Below are 19,776 nucleotides of genomic sequence, written 5' to 3'. Positions count from 1 at the left end.
AATAGAAGAGTAATCAAAGCCAGGGGCTAAGGAGCTAAGAAATTAGGGAAAAGGCGACTTAAAATTTCTATAGTGAGGAAGGCTTAAAACTTTTGCAGTGAGGGAGCTCTCCCATATGAGTTCCAGTAAATGGAAAGTTGCCCTTGGTGAAATACCACTTCTCAGAGGAGCCACAAAGCCTTTATGCTTGAAATTGTCTTTAACTAGATTTGTAAGACCTAAAACCAACTCTTGGGCTATAAGGAGTTGATATATGGCTGAAAGTCTTAGCCACTTTCTAGGTGTATCATGCGGGGAAGGGCATTGAAGTCTCTTGACCTCAATTTTCTCTTCTGTAAAGTGGAGATAATAATAGTCGTCTGTCTTACAGGCTGATAGGGAAGAATAAATTAATTAATATATATGAAGTGTTTTGAACATTGCCTGGCTCGTAATAAATGCTTTATAAATGTTTGCTAATATGGTTTTAGGGATGTTGCAGCCACTCTATGTAATGTTTCAAACACTAAAACTGTGCCAAATAATACTCTTAGCAAAAACTGTATGAAAGTAATTTAATCCTTTTTTCATGGAATAAAAATGATCACTTCTAACTGCACTGTGTTAATTTAAAATGACTATTCAATTTTATGTGCCTTGTGGAATCGGCCATAAGTTGCTTTTTAAAAAATAAACCCCAGATGGTATTTATCTCTTTCTCATAAAGTCTAGAAAAAAAGATACTCATTTTAATTTTATAACAAACAAAAAACACACAAAAGTCGAGATGATGGATCAATGGGGCATGATTTTTATGACTAATAGGTATTAGGTACTCTCAATTTTCTAATAATCATCTCATTCTTTGGCCAATCATTTCTAAATTCTGTTGGAATGAAAGTAGCCTTTAAGTGTTTAAGGCTGGAATTTTACTCTCATTCATATATAATTATTGAGTTAATTTTGGAAAGACTGAAAGACGGTATTATTTTTTAAAATATTGTTTTTAGTGTTACTCAAATGATGAATGTGTTCTTTGATAATAGGTGTCGGTGAATGTTTTCTGTAAAAGGCCAGATGGTAAATATTTTGGGTCATATATAAATATGAAAAGGGCCATACAGTCTCTGTTACAACTACTCAGCTCTGGCAGTGTAGCATGAATGCAGCTACAGACAACACCGAAAAGAATGGACGTGGTTTGTATGCCAATAAAACTGTATTTAGAAAAACAGTCAGTGGTAGGATGGATCTAGTCTATAGTCCATTGTTTGCTGACCCCTGTTTCATAAAATAACTTTTTTCCCCTTACTTTTACTAGAGTTACATGCACACGTATATAATCTGTACTTGCACATTTATGCACGTGGATACACGTGTACTATGAAAATGATGAAGAAAAAGTGCAGAAAAATTCACATTAAGGAATTTATAGGCAATAAGGCATTTAAAGAGGGTATAAAGTGTGATATGTTATACAACATTGACTCTTTTTATCAGGACAAGGTCCAGAGCTGGTCTACCATTTTATTTTTGTTTTAAAATCAGCCTATGAGGTTTAACTTGCTTTTCATTTAACCAACCCATAAAATTGTTTAGTCTTAAGTTATTGTGTATAATGTTATTATCAATATATGTGTCATATATAAATATATGTCATATAAGTGTATAAATATATAATATCATGCATAAATATAATCTAAATTTGAAAACTACTGAATTAGACTACAAGTGTGGGGGGGCATGGTGTGCAAAGGTCTGGGCAGTCAAATGTTTTTCCTAAAATAACTGTCAGATTATTTGTGGGAATGGAGAATTCTACTGTGTTTCTTCTTGCCTACAGAATATTCTTTATTTTAAACAACTGTTAAGCCTTTCCAACTTTAATATGCATTAACAGACTTGCTCTCTGCTGCCCGTTGTGTGTGCATGCTCACAGACTAAACGAGCTAACACATGTAAAAGCACTTAATACAAGACCTGACCTGGTCAGTGTTTGTTATTTTTAAATCAAACCCTTGTCGGCTCATATCCATATACACATTGTTCTTTGAAAGGTCATAGAAAAGAACTGAGCCACCTGCTTCTTGTCTTTCCAAATTCACATTTCCTACTGGGCCTTGAAGAAGAGTTCATAGCTATCCGTTTGAGTCTTAGGGCTTCTTCTTACAAAGCAACATCTTCCTTGAGAATATGATGGAGTCCACACTACCAGGGATGAAATCACACCGGCCCTGGTGCAAACACGTGGCGATACATAGACTTAGACCCCTATTGTAAGACCCCAGGACTACAGAACAGGCCTCATCTCTGCCTCTTGCAGTTAAGGACAATTGCTTGTGATGGATATCCCTTTGTAGTCTTTTCTGTGGATGAGGATGATTACAGCTGCATAGCTTATGCGGTACATAACAAGCCTAGTGCCTTCCAGTAATTGTGTTTATTTTTAGGTCCCATATAGTAAGACATATTCAGCATTGTTCTAGTGCGGTTTCTAAGCAGAAGTACTAATCCAGAGTGACTTTTAGGGTTCTGAATGTCGGAATAAGTTTAGTACCTATATAGAAAATTTAATTAGTTGTTAAAAAAAAAAGTCCTCTTCATCCTGTGTTGGGGAGAATCAATACAAACTGGGCTAGAGGCCCAATCCTTTAAAGCTTACTGGATATAATTTACAATATACCAGGATAAATATATTCTTTTGGGAGGTAATACAAATACCTGCTATTTATTAGCCATAAGCAATTAAAAATTTTATGTTTCCTTGGATGTAATCCTTATGTAGCTTCTTCACTGGAATGAAGCTAAAAAGTGAGAAAAAGTATGTAGCAATTAGCATTTTTGCTGCTCTATTCCAAACACCTGAAAGAATGCCTAGCAGGTTGTAAATAACATATGACTATAAACAACAACGATGAAATTCATCACATGGTCTCATAGTTACCCAATATAAAAAGAGAAAGACATGAGTTGAATTTGGTATTGATTTGCATAATGTAATTAATGTACATGGATCAAAGATTAAATTATTAATTTCCTAAAATCTTTTTTTTAATTTTTAATAAATTTATTGGGGTGACATCGGTTAGTAAAATTGTGTAGGTTTCAAGTGTACAATTCAATGATATATATCATCTATACATCACATTGTGTGTTCACCACCCAGAGTCAGTTCTCCTTCCATCACCATATATTTGACCCCTTTACCCTCTCCTACCTAATACCTTCCCCCTTACCCTCTGGTAACCACTAAACTGTTGTCTGTGTCTATGAGTTTTTGTTTTCTTGTTTGTTGCTTTCAGTTTATCCCACAAGTGAATGAAATCATATGGTTCTTGACTTTTCTTTTTTTACAGAAAGAAGCCAGAACTTATCAACCCTTTGAGAACATAACAAAACGAACTTTACCATTTTACTACTTCCTTGAATTGGTAAGCCCCTATCCTCTCTACAATGAAAGAGTTTTCCACAATTGTGAAAAAGAACTGTTAAACATATATTTTAAAAAATCTTTATTAAATATCAATTCATTTTGATAAGGGAGAAATACACATGAATTCTATAGTTAATAAAGTTAGGATTATTAAAATAGCATGTAATATTTTAAAAGATTTAATAGCAAACAAATGAAAAGATCTTTTTTCCGAAATGAGGATTGAAATAAGCCTGTCACCCCTGCTAGCAATACCAATAGTATTTTCTTATGTGCCAGATTTGAAGCTACATGACTTACTTTGCATAAATTCAACTATTTACTCCTTACAGTAACCCTGTGAGTAGATATAGGGATCATTCCCATTTTATGGATTAGGGGCATGAGGCAGCAAGAGCAGAGGCAGGTCGATACAGGAGTTCACCCAAGGTTGCATACATGGGTTTGGGAGCTGCAGACACTGGAAAGAAGAACAGCCCCCGCTCTTATTGTGGAAGTTTCATGTTGTGGTCGAAATGTCTAGTAATCAGATTCACCTAGGTTTTGAGTTGGTTCTAACTGAATTTAAGAAAGACAATAATATATAATACATTTGCTGTATGAAAGAGCCATAGTAGGCAAACATTGATTTTATGTTTGTATATGTTACTTTGTGATTGTTGCATGAATAAAGGAATGTATATACTGAGCTCCATTTACAAACAGAAAGAATATTTTCTTTTATTTTATATCTTGCTTTAAATTCAAAATTCCTAAAATATAAGCAGAGTAGTATTACAGAAAGAATACAAATGAATGATTTCTTATTCTAGGAAATGAAGAATGTGTTTTAATTTAGTTTCTTTTTATTAGAAGTATAGAATATCCAATCCTAAATTGTCCACAGAAATGTATCCTTTGCTGTTTTATTTCGTTGTTATTTTATTTTAATCAGGAAAAATTATAAAATTTTCAAAGAGAAATATAGAAAATGTATAATAAATACCTGAATATCAACTGCATGGATTAAGCCAGTGCAAACATTCAGCTTAGTTTGAATCTTTTTTAAAATTTATTTTTAAATTATAATTTACATACAATATTATGTTAGTTTTAGGTATACAGCATGGTGATCAGATATTTATATGCCTTGTGAAGTGATCACCACGTGTGGTATTCAGATCTTTTCTAAAGAGATAAACCATCACAGAAAGAGCAAAAGCGCATACCGCTTCCTTTCCTTTCTTCCTAGAAGGTGTCACCATCCTGAAGATAGTATGACCCTTCCTGTGTTTGTTCTAATACTTTAATGACGTTTGTAATACAATATGCCATGTAATTATTTACATTTTAAAAGTTTACATAAATAGTATCATACTGTAGATATTCTTTTGCAGCTTGCCTTCACCTCTCATTATATTTAGAGCTTCATCTATATTGATACCAGAAGATCTGGTTTACTCATTCTAACTGTCATAAAGTTGACTCATTATAATGTTTCAATCATCTGGTGCTTAGTATTATTTAATATTTCTTTAGGATTCATGTATAAGAAATTCAAAGTTCTTAATATGTAATAATATCATGCCAATCCTTTTTATGTTTCATTTTATTCTCATTAGGAAAAAAATACTTTTTTTATTGGCTGTAAGCATCTTGCTAACTAATGGGACTCGTGATTCACTGCTTTTGCCATAACACAGTAATTGAAATCTGTTTTATTTCCCCATAGATGAAATACTGAATATTCCCCAAAACAGTGTAAATACTACTTTTGAAATTAAAAGATGCTTAAAAGAAAAACAGTCTTATTTGCCCAATGTTCATTGCTCATATTCCATTCAAAAACCATGAGATACTTTTTAAAAGAAAAGATTTTTGTTTCAAATTTTCTCTAACAATTAAGTCTAGAACTTGGTTAAGGTAAAAAAAAAATGTCAATAAGCAGTAATAAGATTTGTAGACATTGAATCTTTCATAACTTTTATTTTCTGAAGGGAATAAATTATTACTCTGGCAGAGTTGGGGGTGAAAAACTAACCTTTGCTGGACAAATATGAGTAAATGCAAGATTGTATGTAAACCTCACAGGTCAGCAGCGCATTGAAATTTTGCACATGAGGAAATTCAGGCCCAAATATGTTATGGAACTTACTCAAGATCAGAGCCTGGACTGAAACTCATCACTCTCAGACTCCAAAGCTACTGACTATCAGGAAAAGAACTGTGAACACCTAACCTATTTGACACATAAATAGCAGTTTAATTCATTCCACCAATGTTTATTTGGATCCTTTCATGTGAGTGGGGGGGAAGAGGCTAATATTAGAAAAGCAATGAAGACGCAGGGTGAGAAACAGGCTATTTAGAACAACAAAGATTCATTCAATGATACCATAAATGTGACTATTTAATTAGATATCTCTATTTTGCTTTGTTATCTTGACGTTGCTTACCAAGTAATTGTCTTTGTAATTATTTAACCATGCCAATTTTATTAAATTGAATGGGATAATAGGAGAGGAAATGCTTTGTAAATGACAAAGTCTTTGCAATCATTTGCTAATATTACTCATTATTCTGTAAAATTTACAAATGGAAATTTCAAACCTAATACATGTGATTCTAAATGCAAAGGTTGATATATCTCTCTAAAATTGGAGTCTTCATATAATACCTGCATCTCTTTGACACCAAAGCCCCATGTAAACATTACAGAGTAGTAAACAGCCCTGACACTTGGTTTCTTCCCAGGCCTCCAACGCCTGTTAGAGACATTGACTTCCTTAAGCCGCAGAGCAGATAATAGTTCCAACCTCATGCCCATCCAGTACCTGATCATTTCTCCCTATTTCTACCTGTATCGTTGGAATCCACTCTCTCACCTTGATTATTGCAGTAGCCTCCTCTATCCTACTCACCTATAGTCTCTTGGTCACACTGTGTGATCTTTTATCAATCTTTATCAATCGATAACGATTCTCTTGTTCAAAATTCACCAAATGACGGCCCCTAACGGTCAGAATAAAGCCCATACCCCTACTGTGGCCAGCAAGGTGCTGTATAAACCAGCATCTTTTACCTCCCTGACATGGTCTCAGCATCCTCTCCTACCACTGAAAGCAGAGACTGTGTGATGTTCCGAGCTGTGCCTAGAGTAGCGTCTTTATCTTGGTGGACACTCGCTTGTTGAAGCACTGACTAGGGGTTTCTATGGAATGATGCTCACAGCATACACAATTGTCCTTACTGCACATCAGTGGTTGTTGTTGCCCTTTTAAAGATTCCTTCAGTTTGTCTTAATAGAGTGTACCACTGCTGGAAAGCTAAAGTGCTTTCATGGATGTTTCTGACACATGACACATCAGCATCATGACAATACTTTATCCTACTGATGTGTAATCTTGAATCTTAATTTACAGTACCAAAAACACAGAGATAAATTAGGGACAAATTAGTGAGGTGGAAATGAGAAAACCATTTTAAAAGAGCAGAAAATATTTTATTAGTCCATGCAGTCTTTTATCTAAGTAATATTTGCCACAACCTGACATTGCTTAGATTTTGCTTTATCTTCAGAAGAGATTTATTTCTTTTCATCATTTTCAGATAGGTGAAGTTAATCCCTTAAAACAATTTTCTGTAAAATAGGCTGATTTTTGTTGTTGTTTTATTTTTACAATATTCCTTAGGAGCAGCACTTGATGAGTGCTGGCACGGCTGAAGACATTTAGCAAGAGAAAGACAAACAGTAGGACCACAAGACCCCAACAGTTGAGGAAAGGAGAAAGAAAGCCTGGTATTTTCACTATCCTCTCGGAAAATCAGTATGGTGACTTGCGCTGATTACTATCTCATCAGGATTCCGCTCTGGTCCATGGCATTCTATGTGAATAATTTTGAAGGCTGATTTAAGATTCTGAGGATGAATTCGATTGGTAAATTAGGATGTCAGCTAGGCTAATGGTACTATCAGCTGGCAGTCATACCCAGACCCCAAACTATTCCGGCCCTTAGTGAGCGAGAACCTATTCCAGGGGTGTGGTTTCAAAGAGGGATGTCTCGTGGTTAACTAGAGACAGAAAAAGGGAGAATTGCCCACATACTCCGGCAGGAGTTAAAATAACAATAACAGTCCTCCTACTTAACGGGCTGAGTCAGAAGCACATTTTACTGGTTTCTCAGCAGTTCTGAGCAGATTGTTTGGGCTGCAATTCTGTAGGCAGAGGTGGGTATCACCTGCTGCAAGAGGCTGTGGTTCTTGTTAGCAGGGTGCTGTTATTAAGTCTTGGCTTTTAACAGTTCATCCAAATGGAAATAGGCAAAGATGAAAATGTGGTGCTGATAAACACTACATTTTTCTAATGGTTAGAATAAAAGAATGGTGGTCCATGAATGGTTACTATGCATTTAGTTCTTTCACTGGCCATGAGGCACTTAAAAAGGGAGGCTTACTGTGGGAGGTCTTGTTTTTGTTTTTTTGTTTTTTGGTGGGAGGTCTTAAAAGTCAAATTTTGCTGGATGTTTGTCTTCAGAAAATTCTATAGACCAGTAGTGGTAACCTTAATCAGGAGAAGGAGTCAAAACCAGTAGAAATCTGCTTTCTGCTTAAGTAGAAGAGGGGAAATCATCATGTGGTTACTGACTTCATAATCTAAGGGCTGGGCACTCTTGCTCCCCCAGCCCAGACCTCTGGTAAATTTACCTGCAACTTTCAATGGCCTTTGATGAGTTTGCCTTCTTCTGACACTTATAACCTGACTCTCCTGCATGCTGGAACCATGTGATTTTTCATATATATATCAGATCATTTCTTTTGGCTGTTTAAAATTTTCCTATAATACAAAGGTCCAAACTTATTAAATTCCCTTCAAAACAGAGCTCCAAGCAGCCATTTCTGGATAATCTCAAATCCCTCCTTCTTACCCAATTGCCTTTCGTTCTATCTAATCACAGCAGGCTACTTGTTGCTTCCTCAACTTAATTATTTGTCTTTGTATACCATGTTTTTCTCATGTGACTATTGCCTTGCTATTTCTGCAACCTCTTCCTAAATAACCATCTTCCCCTTGTCTAATTTGCAAAAGGCTATGTCCGTTCAGTTCAAATGTCATTTCTTCTATGAAGCTTCCTTCTCCAGGCCCCCCCAAATGGTATTAACTGTGCCTTTGGTGAAAGAGGGGTTTCCATAGCCTTTTAAACATACCTATCTAGACTACCAAAAAATCATCTTGGTGTGTAATTTTTCCATCTCTGTCTTTTCCCCCAGCTCTGTGAAGTCCTCAAAGGCAGAAGTTTTGTCTTTTCCATATCTATGCCTCCAGAACCATGTTATGAGATTTGAAACAATTGTCATTAATAGTTAACAACAGTAAAAGAGTACATATGATTGAAAGTTTAAGTGGTAAATAAATGAGGAATTACCTAGGTGAAAAAGAAATGAGTTGTCATGCTAGGTAGCACATTTCCAAAATAGGTTTTATGGTGGTGGTGGCGGTGGTGGTTTGGTTTTTGTTTGTTATTTTTTCTTTTGGTCATTTCTTTTGTATGTGTAATTGGTTGTTTTGGATAGGAGAAAAGACTATGTTTATAGTCAGAAAGTAAGGGAAGGAAGAAGCTGACACTGTGAGACCACAGAGGGATATTTAAGGAAACAAAGCTCTGGAGGAGACAGGAAAGATATGTTAAAGAACAAGTAGGGAGAATTAATATTAATAAAAATGAGGGCCAACTATTCCTCTGAAAAAAAGTGAAGCCAATGAAGAAAGGTGAAGATGGACTGGACAGACAGGAAGGAGACCTTGTGTAAAAGCTTCTAGCTTCTACCATCTCAGGAAAGACAGTGCTTCCACTTTGTTCTTGTAACCTTTAGATTGTCTTAAGATTCTCTGGAAGTGATTGCAAATTCTGTCTTGGCCACAAAGCAGGTATTACAAGAGGACCAACCTGAAGGCTGAGCCATCTTTGTCCATCCATACCAGGAAATAAAAAAGGCAATTTAAGAGACACTGGAAGAAAGGCTCTTTCCTCTTTTCTCATTTCTCCCACTCCAACATCCATGGGCATCAGAATTTGTTGTGCAAGCAATTACTTGAGGATAATCACTTAAATTTGTTTCATTCAACCCTATTCTATTAGTCTCATCCTTTAAAAAAAATTCATTATACTTTTTTTCAAAACCAAGTATATTAGTTAGGATTAGCTAATTGCTAAAACAAATAGATCCAGAAATGTGTTATAACTTTATTTCTTGCTCATTGAACAGTCCTGGGTGAGTGTTTGGGTTGGGAGGCTGTCTGTCCTCTTCAAAGTAAACCAGGGATCCCAAATCCTTTCATCTGTGGCTTTATTTTGTCATTGTCTCCATCCAGCTATCCAACTGGTAGAAGGGCAAAGACCAAGGAGAAGCACGTGGGAGTTGTATATGAGCTAAACCCAGAAGTGGATATATCACTTCTGCTCACATTGCATTGGTTAGAGCTGAGTCATATGACCACATCCAACTACAAGAGAGGTTTGGAAATGTACTCCTTCTGTGTACTCAGGAAAAAGAAGAAAGCAATTTTGGTAAACTGCAAGCAGTCTCTGTTATACCAAGGCAAAATCTATCTACAGAATTAATACAGTTGAACATTTGGATCAAATAGTTCAAGCCCTGGCAAAGTAAATGCCAATCATACCATAGAGATAAAACTGTGAATCATAATTTCAGTATCATGTTAAAATAGTGAATGTATTCTTTACATCAGTTTATCAGTTAATTCTTACAGTAGCACACAAATAAGGTATTTTTTTATAAATCAACTTATAAAAATAAGCTTAATGTCCAAAAGGATTATGGCTAAAAAAGCATGGTGCCCTGTACTGCTCTTAGTTTTCTTCAATAATTTCTTGCTAAATGGATCAATTGATTAATTAATAGATTTAGAAATCTCTATTAGGGGAAAAGTAAAAATGTGTACTTTGATGAATTTCTAAAATTCATTATAAAAAAAGACATGAATTGGGATGATCAAAACTCATTTTGAACTAAAGGATATGCCCTTTTCAAGAAAAAGGAGTAACAAGTAAAGGTAAAATATTGAGAGGGAAAAAACCCACAGTTGATAATTTTGCAAAGATTTTTGAAAGAATTTTGATGTTTTGATGAACTCAAATAATCATATAAGCCTCACATTATATTTTGTATTTGCTACATCTGTACTATTTATTCAGACAGTGGTAAACATTGCTATTAATATGGAGGATAACAGTGCATGTGATAATTTTATATGTGTAGAATATTATGTCAGTGTTGAATAAAAGCCATTCTATCACCTAAATATTCTACAAAATGAATTTATCTGCTAAGTAATTCTGTCACAGTTTCATTTTCCTGTGACAGCAGAATGCTTGGGGTTTTGTGAAAATACTGCATTGCAGTAAGTGTATGATCACTCATTTTTCCTTGAAGGTTAAAACTCTCTTTGAGAGTAGGTAGCAATTTAATCAAGTTTTCATTGCATCACAGAACATTTTAAAATGAATAAACCCCAATGAAACTGGCCTTTTCTGCAAGTATTATATGGCAGTTTGATGAGTCAGCCTATGTGAGAAGAATGAGAGGTGATGAGCAAAAATCCAACATGGCTGAACCTGGAGGCTGATTGCTTCTAAGCATCTCTGTCAGATCTTTCTTCCTGAGAAGCATAGTGACTTACTTGAACCTGCAAATTTCTTGCAATTAATTTTTTTTTTTTACTCTTTTTTGTGTTCTCACCCACCCCCTGCACTTTTTTGTAATGAATTTCAAGGACTCCAGTCATACCATGTGCTCAGTAATTACTACAGAAGGCAGTTTGATTCTGAGACAGTTGTAGTCTCTGTAAGAGAAATTTAGAATTCACTAAAGCAAATACTTTAGTGAGGGGGTGCCAAAGCTTGAGTCATTTAAAATCATTGTGAACAATGCTCTAGGAAAGATCCGGTAGTAATCAATCCTGAATAAAGAACAAAAGGCCAAAACAACAAAAAATACCTTTTTTTTTTCCCCTCAAAGACAGACAGACAGACAGCTGTGGTACTAGAAAGCTTTTGCTACTGGGAATCAGTGTGTAAGCCTTTTTGTTTTGGCTTGTGTATTTCTTTTGGCATCTGTTTACAACTGGACAGGGTCTTGTTTTTGAACCAAAGAACTCTAAAGGAAACTGTTTTAAAATCAAGAGGAATTGAGAAATATAGTAATGTAAGACAATATAATATCACATGCACACTCATATATAATAGACCTATACACACATGTATCTATAGGTCATTTAAATATACACTGCAAAAGTATTATTTGAATGGAATATGAGGACAGGGAAATTTGTCAATGAAGCTCTATAGGGAAATAACATGCTGCCATGTAATTTGTGTATAATATTCTCATTTCAGAGCTGAGAGCTGTATTACATAGTTGAACATATTTGTACACATGTTAAATAACATATTTGTATAGAAAATACATGGCAAACCCTTTTAACTTATATTTTTCACAATGGTTTAAGTCATGGCAAGCCTACCCTGCAACTATTGTTTCTGGCAGCCAGAATCCACTGATCTCTAATCCTCTTAGCACCCCTGTGATCAGAGCTGCCATGTCTCTCAATTGACAACTGCAGCAGCCTCCTGTCTGAACTCGGTTTCCAGTCTTGCCCTGCTGTGCTCTATTTTCCACACAGAAACCATATGGTCTTTTACACAGTTATTACCACCCTGCTCAACATCTTGCAAGGATTTCTCATTATACATTTTTTCCAGCTTCATCGAGATATAATTGGCATATAACATTGTGTATGTTTAAGGTGTACAGTGTGTTCATTTGATATACTTATATATTGCAAAATGATAACCACCGTAACATTAGCTAACCCTTCCATCGTGTCACATAATTAATATTTCTTTGTTTTGGTGACAATATTTACAACAATATCTACTCTGTTACCAACTTCCAAGTATATAATGCAGTATTATTAACTGTAATCACCAATCTGTAGTGTGTACATTGAATCCCCAGAACTTACTGGTTTTATAACTCAAAAGTTTTTACCCCCTGACCAACATTTCCCTATTTCCTTCCTTCCCATCATACTTAGAAATAAATCCACATGCTTCACCAAATTCTCCACAACCTGTCTCTACTTCGCTTTCATAGCACTCTTCCTGTATCTTACACCAAGTCAGCCTCAAACACACCAAGCTCATTCCCACCCCAGAAACTTTATACCTAAAGCTCACATCTCTTTCCTGGACCATCCTTACCCCAGCTCTTTGCATAGCTAGCACCCTCCACATCATTTGAGTCTCTCCTCTGAGCTCATCTCCTTGGAGATGATTTCCTGAACACCCTATTGAAAATAGGGCCTTCCACTTGCCTTGTTATCTTTTTATTCTAAATTTTCCATTAAATATAAAGTATTAAATTTAATAATTTAACATTAAATATAAAATCAGTATTTTCATATTAAACATTACATTTTATATTTTATTAGGTGTTTGGTTACTCTAATGCACCTTTACTAGGATAAGAATTTTATATGACCTGTGACATGTTGAGAGAATTTCCTGTCTCAAAATGAATGTATCTTCCCCCATCTCCAGTCCCATCACTTCTACTTTCATTTAAATGCTTATATGCTTTCTCATTGATTATTGCATTATTGACTACCTATCCACTTCTGTTTCTAATCGTAACCTTCTGCAACTCTTTCTCTGACTCATCTTGTCTTTCATCTGCTTAAAGTTTCTCAGTGGTATGCCACTGATAATGATAAAATTTAGTACTACACAGTCTGGCAAACAAGATACTTCATCATCTGGACACTTGCCTCTGCAACATGTTCCACTACTCCTGTTTCTGGCATTCTGAAACATCCTTGATGTTTCCAGTTCTCTTATTCCCCCATGTCTTTGTGCTGCTATTTTTTGTGTGTAGAATTACGCCCTTGAATGCCCTTCAAGATTGAAAACAAGTTTTGTCATTCTGGTATCTCCCATGAATTTTCTGATTTCTTTTTTTTTATTTTATTTTTTTAAATTTTCTGATTTCTTAAGAACTTCCATAGACTCACTTTATACCTCTATTAAAGCATTTATAATATTATCACCTAACTGTATGTGGACATGTTAGTTTCTCTCAATTAGTTCCTTAAGACCAAAAGTTGAGTCTTGCTAGTATTTATCTATCTTCAGCATCTAGAACTGTGCCTGGGATGGAATAGGTGTACAATAATTATTGTTAGCTCTCATAGCATTCGGTGCCTCAAAGGAGATGTAGCTATGCATCATGATTTGCATTATCCTGCATTTACCAAGAAAATATTTATGTTCACCTAAAATGGCTGTTTCCTTTGGTCTCTATGATTAAAATACCGGACACTGAATATAATATTAATTTTAATATTTCATTCCAATGTGTTTCTGGAGGTAAAACAAAGAGAGAAAAAGGTAAGGAAGATGAAATTAAATCTTGCATCTTAGAAGTTCTCAACCAAAATGCCCACAGGAAATACGGATATCATGTCAAGGTAAAAGGCAGTTGTTTATGGTCATGTTCTTGGAGAAAAGCAGTTATCTAGAGCATTCTTCTATCACTAAGTTTTTTGATCCAATCTTCAGTTCATATTTTTTTTTACATAGCTTAACTCCGAACTTCCTCACCTAAATTTGGAGAATTTCCTTTCCTTGCTTTACCTCCTAGTTTACCTAAAATAAAATAAAAAAATCAAAGAAGCAAATATATTTCAAAAAATAATATGCCTCCTCAAAATTTTTGACTTTCCTAGAAATGTGTTTTATTTTTAAATTAAACATTTCTTTTACATACCTAATCATGGTTTTTTGCTCTTGACCAGGTCCTATTTGCCTGACTTACCTATGATGGGTCTTTTTTTATATCAAAATATTTTTACCTATGGGTCCACCATATAATATTGACACATCTGTGCCTATATTTACATTAAAACTTTTACATGTAAGATTGGAATATTTGTTTTTTTAGAAAAATTAAACACTATGTATATTTGTTTACTTGAGTATTTTTCCAGTTCAATTTTTTTACCATCTCAAAAACATAGACTAACTGTATATATTTCAGGCCTGGAGGATTTAGCAAATTTGTGCCACATCATATCACTTTGGAAGTTTGGCAGAATACAAGTAGCAAGCTACTAAAAATTGACCTGATTTCTAGAATATCCAGGGTAAATAGAGATATGTCTGTTCCAAGAGATAAATCAAGCAGTATCTGAAGACTGGCCCAATTGGATCAGACTTGAGTTATGAGGAAATTCCAAATGATAAGAATTCTGCTTGCTTTCTTTTAGGCCCAACTCAACTGTTAGAGTGAAGAAGACTACTTTCAACTTAACTCAGAATTCCCGAGTCACAATTAGAGCCAGCAGTGGCATAGCAAAACATAGCACACAGACTGCCCTGAATCTAAATAAAAAAGAGAAAGGAAAAAGGAAAAAGAAATTGATTTGGTCTATATGATTCGTACTTTACTTTTATGTAACTCACATTTTACCTTCTCTAGAAGGAAACTAGTATATAATACAATTAACTAGATTTTGGACTTTCCATATATGTAGTAGTTTATTTAAAAATGCATATAATACAGATATTTTGCATCCAATCATTTATATATGTGTGTGTATACATAAATATACTTGTATATATACATATATGTGTATATATCTCAGAAGGTTTATATTCATGTAGCACCTCTGGTATACTCTTATTATATTGCATTTGCTGTGTCATCTTGTATCTTTCAAACACATCTTGCCCTCTTCAGTATAGTGTGAGCTGTGTGTGGCCAGAATCCATATCTTTATCATCATTGTATTCCTAGTGCCTAAGATAATTCCTGATATAAAGCTGGTATTTAATAAATGTTTATTGAAAAGATTCTAGAAAGCACAATAAATGAATTGATGATTTATAATGATGTGGAATTAAGTGAAGGCTCAATACATGCTTGTTAAAGCAATTTATAAATACAAATGGATCCTGATGTACGATTTCTCAATTTTATGAAAAAATGATATATACACATTCAGTTGAAACTATACTTGGAACTTTTCAATGTTGCTCTTTTCCCAAGCTGGCAATATACGGTATGATACTCTCCTGTGACACTGGGCAGCTCCCAGTCAGGCACGCGATCACTGGGATAAATAAACAGCAGAAACGCTGTTTATTTATCAGGGTGCTGTGTTGCCAGCGTTTTTCAGATATTGTGTTCTCTCCACCCTTAACGTAGGCTAGGCTAAGGTATGTTGTTCAGTAGGTTAGATGTAGTAAATGCTTTTCTGACTTAAGATGTTTTCGATTTACAATGGGTTTGTCAGGATGTAACCGCACTGTAAGTCGAGGAGTATCTGTAGTGCCTCTTAAGGAAAAGTCCAATTCTCAAGTCATTTAGGATCTCTGTCTTTTACTCAACACTCTCCGTTTCCTTGTCTCGATGTCTCATCAGATGAATGCAGATCTGACCAGGCTTATGTATCTCTATAACCTGCTGTCATAACTCAAAAAAAAAAAAAGGCAGCTGAAAGAACCTCATGGGACTCATACTAAACATAAACAAAAAAAGAATTCCATCTTACATTGTTCATCAAACATCAAGTAAAATATTCGCCAACACTTGTAGTTTAACGAACAAGAGCTCTTCAGAACATGGTATTTGACTGGACCACAAACTGAACTCAAGAAAATAATAAAGTAAATACCTGTCAAAATAGTATAATGTACTTTATCATTCCCCTTCTCACAACAAACAAATGGATAGGAAGGTATGTAAGTGGGTAGACAATAGATAGATAAAATAGAGAAACTTTAATTTATATGGTGAGTCTCTTAAAAGAAGAGGGCTACCTTTTGTTTCAATTAAGTGTTTGACCGTAGAAGCTAGCCTCTCGTTTCAATCCCAGTGACACTGTCAGGTCTACCAGTTTCTTTCTAAAGTGACTCTAAGAGATGCTTCTGTATTTAGCCACTCCTCCTTCCAATTTGCTTTTAATACCAATACTGGATCAATCCTTCTAAAAAATAAACTTGACTATGCCACTCCCTTCTCTCACATCTTTTCTGGGTGTCTCACCCCTGCCTGGCAGCCTCATTTCTCCATGTCCCACTTCACTCTGGACCACAGTGAGCAATCTTGTGCTTCACACATGTTCCTCATTCATTTGTCTAGTAAACATTTGCTGTTGAGCCCATTCTGTGCCACTCACTGTACTGGGTGCTGGCGATGCAGAGATGAAATGAACACAGCTCTTCCTCTAAGAGCTCCCAGCCTTGGGAGTGAGACAGAACAGGGAGGACCGTTGAACACAGAGTACTCATTATGGTATATTCCTGGAAGGTGTTGCCTAGCTAGCCCAAGTCAAAAATAACACAGGAGGTGGTCATCCACGCCTCTTTCTTTCTAGCAAGCTTTCCCTCCTTTCTTTGGCTAACTCCTATTTGTCCTTTAATCTCAACTCAGATGTTATCTCCTCCGGGAAGTATTGATTGAATTCTCACTGTGGTAGGAGCTGCCCAGGTGCCTCTGCCACTTCCGTCCTTTTCTGTATCACAGCATGTACCAGATGCATTTTTGTTACTGGTTTGTCTGTGAGCTCCTTGAGCACAAGAGCTATATATCTTCTCTTATATCCTCATCACATTCCCTGTGATACACAAAGCCTTTACATTAATCTGTTGGAGACATTATCAAACAATTGTTTCATGAATTAAGATTTATAATCTTAGAGTCCAGAAGGCATTTTAGCGGTCATATAGGCCAGCATCCCATTAATTCTATAACGTTCATGACAGGATGGACATTCAACTTTCAGTTCTCTGACAAGAAGTGCAGTAAGTTCAAAGGAATGCAGCAAACAAATGTTGTGAATGATTATGTTGTAAACCCATATACACTTACTATATTTGGAATACGACTTTAATCTGAACATGGTAAGAGGCAGAGCTTTGGTCACGTGGCTTGTTTTGTGGAGGGAGAATTGTTGATCAAAAGATGACGGGACTGAGCAGATAAGATAAAGTGGCAGGAAACAGAACAAATGGTATCTAGCTTATAATTCCACAGGACTTCATCCTTCCTTCTGTGGTAAATACCTAAAACAGATGCCTTTGATGGAAAACCATAAAGTATTTAGTTTTTGAATTTATGCTCTTATGTTCTTATCTTTGAATTTATGCTCTTATCTTGTCCTCAAGTACTGATTATTGTTTTTAGATTATAGGCGCTTTGATACCCAGCCAGTGCCTTCCCTATAATGTGGATCTCAGGTAACTGGAACTAAGGATTTTTATTTGGTGGTGGTATCAGTAATTACTTATGACCTAATTTTTTTCTTTGGAATATCTGTGATTCTTTAGCCTATTCCTCAGATTTGTACCCAAAGCAGATTTACATTTTATGTGACACTGGACAGTCTGACAGGTCTAGAATCAGATTTCAAACTGGCAGATGTTTAAAACAAAATCATTAATTGTCAAAATTCAACTTACAATTTCCCTTTTAAGTTTTTTATCCGGATGCTTAAGTTTATGTTAATTTAAGGGGAAAAAATTGTTAAAATTTTATGATTAAATGTCTCCTCATACAGTCAAAGAAAAATACTGTTGTAGGGGTTCAAAATTTATCTGTTCAGTGGTTCAATAGATACATGCTTATGAAACTAAGACTCAGATTTAGTGTCATGTCTAAGTTTGCACGTCTAGTAAGTGGGAAAGCCAGGAGTTAACCTGATTTTCTTGCTAAAAATCTATTACTTATTCCACTATATCTTCAGTACCCAAGCACAGGTCCTTAGTTAAATATCATCAGTAGAGGCAAAAGTTTTAGAGCATTATTTATTTATGATCTATAAATGAGGTATTTATTAGCCCTCTTACATAATGTTATAAAAGGTTCAGAAATAACATACAGCTATGAAGTAGAAGTTATATAGTATGGTCACATAAATTACCTTATCCAGTTTAATATGGTAGATTTTTATCAATGGAACAGTTTTATGAATGTTAGTGTGGTTACCTGGGTTTTATTCTCTTTCTTGCTCAACACCATTCCACCAGTCCAACTGCTCAATGAAAGAGCAAGCAATGAATGGATGTTAGTGGATTTGGCTTCTCATTCCAGATCTCTCTGGAAGTGTCTAACTTGGTAAAATAATTTAATCTTTCTAGCCTCAGTTTTTCACTATGGAGCAAACCATGCACTGAATCCTATTGCTAAAATTTTTCAAATAAAAGCCATAAAATAATAACTAATAATAAGTAGCATATATTGAACACTTCCTACTTGCTTGGAATTATGCTTTATTTGTATTCTCTTATATAATTCTACCAATAACCTAACACTGGCTTACTGTGTACTGTGTATCCGTCATCTTCAAAAATAATTATACACCCACCAACTCTCTTCATATGAATTTCTTATTAGTCATGTTGTGTGATGAAGAGTGAGTCATCTGTATAGATGTTTTACAATTCTCCTGACAAGAACAGAAAAGACATGAAACAAATACCTGGATTTTCAACTTAATTTTTTAATGCCATAAAAGACTTTTCCTCAGTTTTGCATAGAAGACAAATAGAAGGAATGCAGGGTTATTATAAGTCAGTGAACAACTATGTATGCTTAGAACTCCTCACTATTTATAAGTAAAGAAGTAGGTTTCACATAAACTTCTAATGTTGTTAGGGACTAAGACAAAAGTTTCTGTTTTGTAGTAGTAGTAGTATGGATAGTAATAGTATAGGCATAATTGAGACTACATGGAAAGGAAACAATATTCATGTGCTTAATTGTATTGTATAACTGGTTGTTTTATTCTTTTGTTCATCTTTGGATATGTAGCAGTACAAAATTATAATCGCAATGTTTTTATTGACCTGGCACGTTACATGATGACAGGACAGAACATATCATAGAAAACATTCTCGAACGGTCGGTGCCAAGTGCATTATAAAAATGGAGACACGCCCTCCAGCACACAGTGTATTTTTTCTTTAGTTTTTCCAAGCTTTCATTGTTGCCAATTTGGGGGAGTATTTAAAGCTGCCTGGTAATAACTATAATCAGGGACTGTTTCTGAGCTTTGTGATCTTTCTAATATTGTAATCCAGAGAAAAACAGTGAGGTTTGTGGTTCTATGGGAATCCCAAGAGAAAAAGTACTACTCTACTGAATGACATTTTCAGCACACGTCTCAATTATCTAGATATGACATCATTGAATTACTTCTTTGAGAGCTTTGCTAGTTCAGAATTATCTACCACACATGCACACCCTGTCTATTATCCCACATCTATCTCTAAAATGATTTAACAGGTAAAGAAAATTACATCTC

At 35.1% G+C, this 19,776-nt stretch overlaps 1 protein-coding gene across 35 annotated transcripts in view; it reads left to right on the top strand.

Annotated features, from left to right (window-relative positions):
• MAP2 (microtubule associated protein 2) overlaps positions 1 to 19,776 on the top strand; it is a 260,069-nt gene that overhangs the window by 162,849 nt on the left and 77,444 nt on the right. For 30 of the 35 annotated variants that reach the window (XM_033112978.1, XM_033112974.1, XM_033112977.1 and 27 more), the window contains one exon: positions 3,334 to 3,410. The gene's annotated coding sequence lies outside the window, so the exon portion shown is untranslated. Of the gene's footprint in view, positions 1 to 3,333; positions 3,411 to 7,171; positions 7,191 to 19,776 lie in introns of those variants that run through there. The other 5 variants (XM_033112936.1, XM_033112937.1, XM_033112935.1 and 2 more) reach the window with 2 other exon arrangements.

The sequence above is a fragment of the Rhinolophus ferrumequinum genome, chromosome 8 (genome assembly GCF_004115265.2).
Source record: "Rhinolophus ferrumequinum isolate MPI-CBG mRhiFer1 chromosome 8, mRhiFer1_v1.p, whole genome shotgun sequence".
In the NCBI taxonomy this organism is placed as follows: Eukaryota; Metazoa; Chordata; class Mammalia; order Chiroptera; family Rhinolophidae; genus Rhinolophus; species Rhinolophus ferrumequinum.
This window is presented reverse-complemented; position numbering and strand designations above follow the sequence as displayed.